We start from the raw sequence: 9535 nt of genomic DNA, 5'->3' as shown, positions 1-9535 counted from the left end.
GTATCCATCTACATTCAGTTACTTTCTGAATATTTGATGATATCAAAGCATTTTATAAACACTGTGGATGTGATAATGATATTGTCATATTTTTTAGAAGCAACTTTTAGATATGAGTGCTGAACTATTTGTAGATGAAATGATTTAATGTTTGCTTCAAATTATCTGGAGGTGGGGATGCTTAAATAATTGTTGAAGCTGGGTGGTAGGTTTAAAAGCATTCATTATAGAATTCTCTCTACGTTTGCATGTATTTGAACATTTCCATAAAATAATAAGTTTTTAAAATTCTGTTTAGAGTATGATCTCAATTTTAAGTTTGTAATAGAAATGCAGAGAATTAGTTCCCACTTGAGCATATCTCCTCCCCTCATCCCCACTTTCTTACCCATTACCCAATTATCCTAATATTTCAAACAGTTCTTTTAAGTTCTATGTGTACCTATCTCTAAATCAGTTCAGTTCTTAGGTGAAGCAAAAAATAACAGGCATCTGATGTTATTGATGGGCTAGTGGCATTCTTGTGCTCTGTCCTTCTGGGACCAATACTTTTCAAGATGGTCAGAAATAGAAGACTGATCAGTAGTGAAGAGACCCCTGCTTCTCTGAGAGAAGTTAACGGATCCTTTGGGGATAAGCCTATGATTCGATCTCATTAGCATTGTGAGCTCCATTCAAGTGTGACTGACAGTCACACAAGTCAATACAGGAGCACTTCGAGAGAGCCAAGTTAGAGAGTTTTTTCTTATAGATTGGTGTTTCTGTTCTTGCAGAGCTCATCAGAAAAACAAATCAGAGCACTTTTGATTCAACAAATGAATGTAATGAAGCTGTATTTCTAAGAAAAGTGTATTATTGGGCTAAAAGAAAAAAACATAACACTAAATTATTTGTTCAAATAAAAATGTTACTGAAAGAAATGGAAGTATATTTTATTAATATACTTTCATTTTCACCTTAATCCTAGTGCAAGTCATATCTAATAACTAAATGCAATCTCAGAAATTTAGAAAGTAAAGAATATTTATGTCTTTGCCAGTTTTAATCCCATCAAGCATACTTTATTAAAGATTGAGTAAAATCAAGGTAGACCACCATTATACCATTAGAAATAGAGTGGAAGAGGGTACCCAAAGACTGGGAAGAGTAAGCCAGTCGTATCTAGTATTTTCCTCAGGTTTCATTCCTAATTCCAGAGGAAGTAAAAGATGTTTAAAATATTCAATGGCATCGTTTTATCATGCTACTGAATATAGTTTAAAAGCTTAAGGTAATATGTTTAAAGATCAAAAATAATTTTTAAAATCCTGTAGGCTTATAATGCAAATGAAACAGGAAAAATTATAGCAAGTTATTTTGGATTTAGAGAAGAAAGTGCCAATCACCAAAACTTAATGTGTAATTACATAAAAATGCTGGTTCAGTTAAATTCGAAATTCAACAGATTGTTTCAAAATAAAATATCTCTGGAATATATGAGAACAATTTTCCCCTAACCCCTCTCAAATGAAAATGCGGGTAACTAAGTGCCATCTAAATCATCCAACCCAAGTCAATCAATTCACTTTACCAAATCACCCATGAGAATGAACTTAAGACAGGCGATCTCCACTGAAAATATAACTTCTCATTTAATTATTAATCAATTACTGAGAGATTATTGGGGTTAGAGTGAAGATACAGTTATTATTAAGAAAAGAAAAATACATCTTTTACCCCTGAAGAGCTCCTATTTGAGAGAAACTGGACATATGCTCCTAAAAACTTGAGAACATTGACCATGTATTCTGATTTTTTGTAAATATTAAGATAAACAATAAGTTGATTGAATTTGCCTAAGATACCAATGACTTGTATGAAAAGATTTATAACATCTGACATGTGGTGAGAGGCAAACTTGATGTCACCTAGTGTCCTCTTTCTGGACTTTTCACCAGCAATAACTTTTGCTTTTAGCAACTATTTAAAAACAGTTAATTTACATGTACTTTATTCCTTTCAGCGTTGCCCCATCTTGTTAAGTACATTTCTCCAATGGTCATTACCTCTTCAAGGTAAATATGCTCTGGCTGCCCACTTCATGTTCATTTTTATTATCCTGAAGTATTAAGGACCTCAGAGGACCACCATTCTAAGACACTGTTTCCCAAACTTTAGTGTGCACCATAATCACAGGGAGGACTTGTTAAAAATAGATTGCTAGCCCCACCCTTAGAGTTTCTGAGAGGGAGCTCCACTCACAAAGTAGGTCTAGGATGAAGCCCAAGGACTTGCATTTCTAGCTTAATGGCTTTCTGTATGTCAGGTCATACTGATGCTGCTGGTCCAGGGACCACACTTTGAGAAACCACTGTTCTAAGTGGTGTCTATCTGCTTATTCTCAGAAGTAAGAAAGGTGAGGTCACAAGAGTAGTTGAGGAAGCCAAGAAAAAATTTTCTTACTCCCATGAAAATCTCAGGCCTGGCTCTGTCTGTTCATATATTTAAGGGTAATCTCTACCCTTTGAGAGGATTCCAGTATTGTCTTTTTAAGGTAGGCAGCTTCAAGGACACATGTGCTCATAGTGGCATGATGAAAGTCAGCTTACATATTTAGAGAGATGTGCAGGCTAAACCTATATACTAAGGAGTAATTATTTCCAAAATAGATAAGATAAAAAACAAAGAACAGAATCCTTACCATATTAAAGCACATGTAATAAATGCCTCCTTACCACAACAAAGAAAAACTTCTACACACTAAAAACCCAAGTATTAGGGAGCTAGTATATGATCAGACAAGGAAGGGATGGCTCATCTTAATAATTCTTGGAAGTGTTATCAACTGTAGACACCAAGTTGTCTGTCCAGGTGATAAAGAATGAGATTATCACTGAGAGTAACAAGAATCTCATAAAAGCTTAACCTCTAAACTTAGAGTTCTCCTGGTTATTTTCTTTCATCTCCCACTTTTCTTTCTTGATAATTGAGCACAGGTTCTTTAATGCAGTGAACCGAATTAATGGATTAAGTAGTTTAGTATAGATATCTAATTCGGAGCATGGCATTCAATGAATGATTGGGGCCAACTGTACAGCTAACTGGAAAAAATAAATTGGGCCCTTACCTTACTCTTTATACCGAAATAAATTCCAGATAAGTTGAAGATTTACAAACAAAAAATCAAACTACAAAAGTTCCAGAAAAAATTATGAGCTAATTTTCTTTTTTATAATCTCAAAGAGAGATAGACCTTCCTAAATATTATGTAAAACTCAGATGCCCATGTAGGATAAATCCATTGGATTACATAAAACAGTTTTTAAAATTAAGAGAAATTATAAGTGTAAACATTTGCAACTAATATCACAGAAAGAGGGCTATGTCTGATATTAAGTTAGGAGCTCTACACATCAAAAAGGAAAAGATCAACAACCAAATGACAAAATGGCAGCTCTACCAAAGCCTGTTTCCTCTCGTTGCTCACTTCTGAGCCAAAGTCTGTAGGTGCCTAGGTCAGAAGTCTGTGTCCTGGCTGCAGAGTCTTGGAAATTTTTGGCTCTGACTTACATGTTAGAGAGGCAAGAGTCATATCATGGCAACGTCCTTGAATACAAAATGGCTGTTTAAAAGGTGGTGGACGTTCATGACTATGACAAATGTCTACTATTGTTCTTTTGTAGGTTTTACATAACAGTGTCAATAGGAGATTATAGGTGCAAATTTAAGATTTATTTTTCAAAATCCTGGCTACTTGGAAATACAGCTGCTATTTTGAATATTAAAATACCTTCTGTCATTCATTTATTCTTTCAGTTTTTCATAAAGCCAACAAATATTAAGCACATACTATGTACCTGGCACTGTCCTTTAGCTACTTAGAATACACTAATGAATAAAATAGGAAAAAAATTTTGCCTCCATGGAGCCTACATTGTTGTGGGATGTCTTCAGTCTCCGTTGGTATTCCATATCTTTTGTTGATATTAACAAGGAGTGATTAAGTGGGTGGAGCAAAATAAGTAGTATGATGTTTGTCAGTTTTTCCAAGACAGTTCTACTAGTTGTTCTAGTTTTTAGGCACCTGCCTCTTCGAATATTTGGCAAAGATATATTCCAAAAAAGGTATTTGCTTTTTAGGATGCTTCTCTCATTGTAGTGAATAAACGAGATCTGACTATAAAAAATACATATATTGAATTTGACTGTGCTCAAAAGAGAATAAAAATAATTAAATAAGAGGATTCTTTGCTTGCCAAAAGTTCAGCAGACCCTAATATTTTAAAAATGCTTTAGAGATGCCAAGAAAATAGCAAAAACTGTGTGTGTATTTGCAAGTGATACCACTGTGTATTCTATCTGGGACACAGTTGGGTGTATCTCTGTATCCGTAAATCACAATGATCCAAACTGGATAAAGGCATTATTTGATTTAAAAATGATATATAGAGTTATTATTTTTTTAAAGAATATTATAGTTTCATTAACACAAATACAATGTGCACACAAGCTGTTTATTCATTTTCTGTGCAGCCTGGCATTGGAATTGGTGACACTGGTGGCCAGTTTCCACAATGGCTTTGCAATCCTTTGAGGAGACATCCTGAGTAATCTCAGCACAGTAATATTTGTTGCACAACAGCAGCACTTCAAGCTCCTTGAAATTGTGGACCAAGAACTTCCAAAAGCCCCTAGGTAGCATGTACTTTGTTTTCTTGTTACTCCCATAACCAATGTTGGGCATTAAACTCCGGCTCTTGAATCTTCTGCGCATCCTATTGTCAATGCCTCTAGGTTTCTGCCAGTTGCACTTAATTTAGACATAGCTGTTTGACTGGTGCTGGGTGAACTTCTTGGGCCTTTTAATGATCCTGGGAAACCATAATGCCAAATAGGATATGGCCGCCACCTCTGTAGACAGAACCGTGGAAGAGAGCTAGAGTTATTTTTAAAATACTTCCAAATCAGTAATCCATTTAGCTAGTTTTTTTTTTCCTTTGGAATATTTGAAGGCCTTGTTCCATTGCCCTCTAGTTTCCAGTATTGTTATTGAACTATGGGTGCCATTTTGTTTTTAGCCCTTTGTATTTGTCCTGTTTTGTGTTCTCTCTGGAAGCTTGAAGTTCTTCCCTTTGCTGTGTGCTCAAATTTCCTGGTCACCTGCTTTGGTATAGATCTATTTTTATCTGTTGTGGTGGGCGTTTGGTAAACTCATTTAATTTGGTAACTCATGGAATTTTTCTTAGATAATTTCACTGATGACTTCCCTCTTTTCTCCCCCTCACCTTTCTTTTTGGACCCCTTGTTATTTGGATTTTTCACCTCCTAAACTGCTCTCTTTTTGCTCTGCTTTCTAGGAAATTTCCTTAACTTTCTCTTCTCTTTTATCAAGTGCCCTCCCTACCCCCATCTATACCCTCTGTCTTCAATTCTAAATGCTCTAAATGTCTAAATGTCTCATATGATAGTGGCTTCCCTCAAATGTCTGATAATCCTTGGTTGTCTGCTCATATTTAAGAATAGGGCAACAAAATGCTGGTGGGAAATACTGAGTGAATGGGTGGGTTTTTCTCAGCTTTTCCAAGAGTTCTATTAGTTGTTCCCTGTTTAAACTTCTCTGTAATTTGTTTGGGTGTATAGTTAGGGAACCTCCCATATCAGTATCTTCAAATCTTTCCTCTTAGGTTGATCATATTTCATAGAGAAGTATCATCTAATCTCCCTTGGAAGTTGAAGACTTGGCTGCTGAAATCTGGGAGCCAAGTTGATAAAGATGTCTGGGGGTCTCAGCATCCAATATACAATGTTCACTTAATCCTCCTATCCCCTCCACCCCCACCCTGCCAAGACCTCCTGTTTCACTATTTGCAGAGAATAAGTTTGCAGTATTTTATCTAGGTAGGAGGGAGGCATTTGTTTGCCTGACTGCATGGAATTGGGAAGGGAATCTGGGGCTCCGATTGCTTTTTAAACATATTTGCAAACAACCTCCTTATAGTACTTCCCTCTTTCTCACTTCAACGGGAGTTAGTTATGTCTTTTAGTGACTAGTTATGGTTAGTTATGAGTTGTTTGGTGATACTGCAGTGATGGGTTTGGTGACTGATTTACCTCAGTGCTGCTTTAAGAATTAATTTTGTTAGTCTACATTTTCCACTTTTCCAGCTAAAAGCCTTCTCAAATTCTGTTGCCATTGTCTTTTCTTTGGCTCCCCATGCTTTTATTCCTTAAAAAGTCATTTTATGACATGACATGATGTACAGAATTTACTTTAACATGGGGGTAGAAAAGTGGAGGAAAGATAGAAGAAGAGTCCATAATAATTAAGTACATGAGGTTTTTCATACTGTTCTACCTTTTTTAATAGGTTTGAAATTTTCTATAATAATATTTAAAAAAATCTCTTTATTGATGTCTTAATGTGATTATAAGAGGAAACAAAATTTGGAGTGTGTGTTAAACTGCTGTTTCTACCTAGAAGTGTAGAATAATTCATTTTTCAGCAAATATTATTTAGCATCCGCTATATACTAGGCACTGTGCCAAGATACACATAGGAATATGGAAAAGAGAAATTATTATTTATTGTACTTGATCAACTCTACCAAATTTTTAAAAAATGAAATCTGTGGCTTTCTAGGTTTGACATTTTAGAGCGTTTGACAGTTTTTTCCTTTTTCTGACCCCTGAGTTTATCTCGATTTTAGTGTAAACGTATGCTTTTATGACATATGAAAGAAGAAACCCTAAAAGGGAAAAAGACATTAGATATGAGATGGACTATTAGGGAATAGCTCCTTAAATCTGAAAATAGCATTCATACAAGGCATTTATGGCTTAAATAATAAATGACACTAGCAAGGAATAGAGAACTCTTTTATTTATGAACACAGAAAAAAGGCAAAATCTATACCAGAAAAGTCCACAGAGGTGAGGGATTCTTGCTGGCTGATAGAAGAGAATGAGTACGGTGAACTGTTGATGACTAGTAGTGCCTTGGCTTTTAGTTCATCAGTAATGGAGTACCATAAACCGAAGGTAATACTTCTCATTAAACTGTAACATAAAATTGTTTTGTTTAGTCCCAAGGGGATAGCTGTGAGGAAAAAAAGGCATGGACTTCTATTTGCTCTTCTATGGAGCAGGGAGCTACAAGGGAGTTCATTAGCCATCAACCTTGGTTCTAAGTAGATAATACTAGGAGGCCTGTCACTTCATATAGATAGCAACCTGCCACTTGACTTGATTAGCTCTATTCTCTTTCTATCTTCTTCTCGTTGAGCTTCCTCAAATACCTGCCTTCTTAACAAGAGATCAAGGTCAAGTCAATCTCCCAAGGAAGCAAGGCCCATTTGCTTTCCCTGTTTTTCCTCTTTATGGAGTGACATAAAACTCGTTTTATACTTTCTGTCTTCTATACATGTCAGGAATAAGAAATCCATTGGTGGGAATAATATCCTATTAAAAATGATACACATAAAGATAATATTATAGCATGAAAAAATGTCAAATGATAGACCTAATTCCATCCCCTCTTTTTTGAGTGTCTACTATGCACTTGGCACCATGTTAGGTATATGGTACAGACAAATGCATGGCAGTCCTAGCCCTCAAGAAGTGTACACTGTACTGAGGAAAATTAAGTATAAAATGATATGGCCCATAATAGCTATGAAAAACTTCACCATTCAATCTTTTAAAGGAGTGATGGAGCTCCCATGACTGAGGGTTTGGGCAGAATGCTATTTCTTCCTTCTAATTAATTGTATAAGAAGAAATTGGCTCTCCTTTTCTCTTGAAACAGCATGAACCCCTTTCCCCAAGATTTCACTTCAGTTTTAGTGCTGAGCCATCGAATCTTACCGCTGACTTAAGTTTTAGTCGGACTTCTCATTTGATGTTTAGGTATTTGCTATAAAAAAGTCACTAGACCTACATTGCTTAGAACACACTAGATTACAGGTAGCAGAAAATGCTAATCCTGTTGGTTTAATCAATGAAGGGAAACCTGGATTCAGAAGCTGTTTGATCAGAGGCTCAAAAACATCATCAAAGATCACATCACTTTCTGTCTATGCTTTTTTTATGTATGCTTTATTTTAATCTGACTGGGCCTTGTGGTTGGAAGATGGCTACCCACAGTTCAGGGGCCCCTGGATTTTTTGCCTCATATAATATGCTGATAACATGCCTTCAATGTAGGGGGAGCGGCGGTATTTTTATGCTCCTTGTTTTTTTTTTTTGAGTACATGCAGAAAGGTTGCTTCTAAAGCTCTTGGAATGTGAAACAAACAGACAAAAACTTTCCCCAGAGACCTCAGCAAATAGCTTCTCTCATTGGCCCAACTGTGTCATGTCCATTGCCAACCAATAACTGTAGCAGGGAATGGGACCATGCTGATTTATTTAGGTTGGAATTATGCTAACTTGCTTATACTGGAACCATATACTCCAGTAGGCAGCCAGGGCAGGCATGTGACCCTAAGAACAAGGGGTGTTTACCTAGGTAAGTGGGAGTGGATATTGGGGAGGCTACCACGGGATCTGGCACAACGTCCAGGGTGTAGCCATTGACGTCATGGAAATCCCTATCCCCAAGCTACAATTGCCTTCTCCCGCTGGACAGCTCCGGTTGTAATAAAGTACAGTAATTGCATATTTGTAGGGAATCTACCTCTTTGTTTCCATATATGTCTGGGCTCCAATGGCTCCTTCTTGTCATGTTGTTACACTCAAGGCGTTGGCTGCTTTTCTCAATTCGTTACTTTGCAAACATCTCCTTTCTTCACACTGTTTCTCTTTCCCGGCTCTTACTGGTCTTTTTACTGAATTCACTAATCCCAAAGAGTGAAAACACTGGCTGCCATTAGACAAAACCTTACTTTCATCTCCGAATTGAAAAGAATTGAGGTTTAGTTATTTTGTCTTCTTTCTGATGTTTGGAGCTTCTTCAGGCCAAGTTCAGAACTTGTGCCAAGATAGTAGCTGCGCGACAGAATCTCCCTGGACCGTCTTTGTTAAATGAAGGGATTGGCTTGATCCATTTCCAAAAACTCGTCCCGTTGTGAAGTTTGGTGGCTCCGAAGGGGATTTGGGTGGGTACAGGTGATTGTAGAAATGGGGGCTTGAGTGAGTGGGGTATTTGGGAACCTGAAGCCCAAGCTGCTTTGTGTGGTTTGAGGGAGGTTTTGCCCCTTCTGCTTTCCGCTTAGCAACAAATATGACCAAACGCACCTACTCCCAGAGTGGACCGAGGTGGCCAGGTGTCCCAGCCCCACGCACGCATCTTCTGCGCCCAGCGCCGCGCAGCCTCCTGGGGCTGTAACCTCCCGGCCCCGCGGGGAGCGGGATCCAGCGTCCAGGGTGTCTTGCTCCGGAAAGGCAGCCTTCAGGGCTCTGCGGCCTCAAGTTGAGTGGCCTGGGCAGTGGATCCAGATGGGCCGCAGGGGCGTCTCCGCTGCTCCACTTCGGGGCCCGAGGCAGGAGCTGGACGAGCTGGAGGAGGCGCCACGGTGCCCGCCGCCCGGCTCCCGGGGGCCCGGGGGAGGCGTCTTCC

At 38.0% G+C, this 9535-nt stretch overlaps 1 long non-coding RNA gene across 1 annotated transcript; it reads right to left on the bottom strand.

Annotated features, from left to right (window-relative positions):
• Positions 1 to 6841: 6841 nt before the first annotated feature.
• Positions 6842 to 9525, bottom strand: LOC112469611. The gene is made up of 2 exons (XR_003042710.1): positions 8654 to 9525; positions 6842 to 7035 (listed from the first exon to the last, which is right to left on the bottom strand). It is a non-coding gene; the product is annotated as an uncharacterized LOC112469611 (long non-coding RNA).
• Between the last annotated feature and the right edge of the window lie 10 nt (positions 9526 to 9535).

This window comes from Pteropus alecto, unplaced genomic scaffold (genome assembly GCF_000325575.1).
Source record: "Pteropus alecto unplaced genomic scaffold, ASM32557v1 scaffold86, whole genome shotgun sequence".
NCBI lineage: Eukaryota > Metazoa > Chordata > Mammalia > Chiroptera > Pteropodidae > Pteropus > Pteropus alecto.
This window is presented reverse-complemented; position numbering and strand designations above follow the sequence as displayed.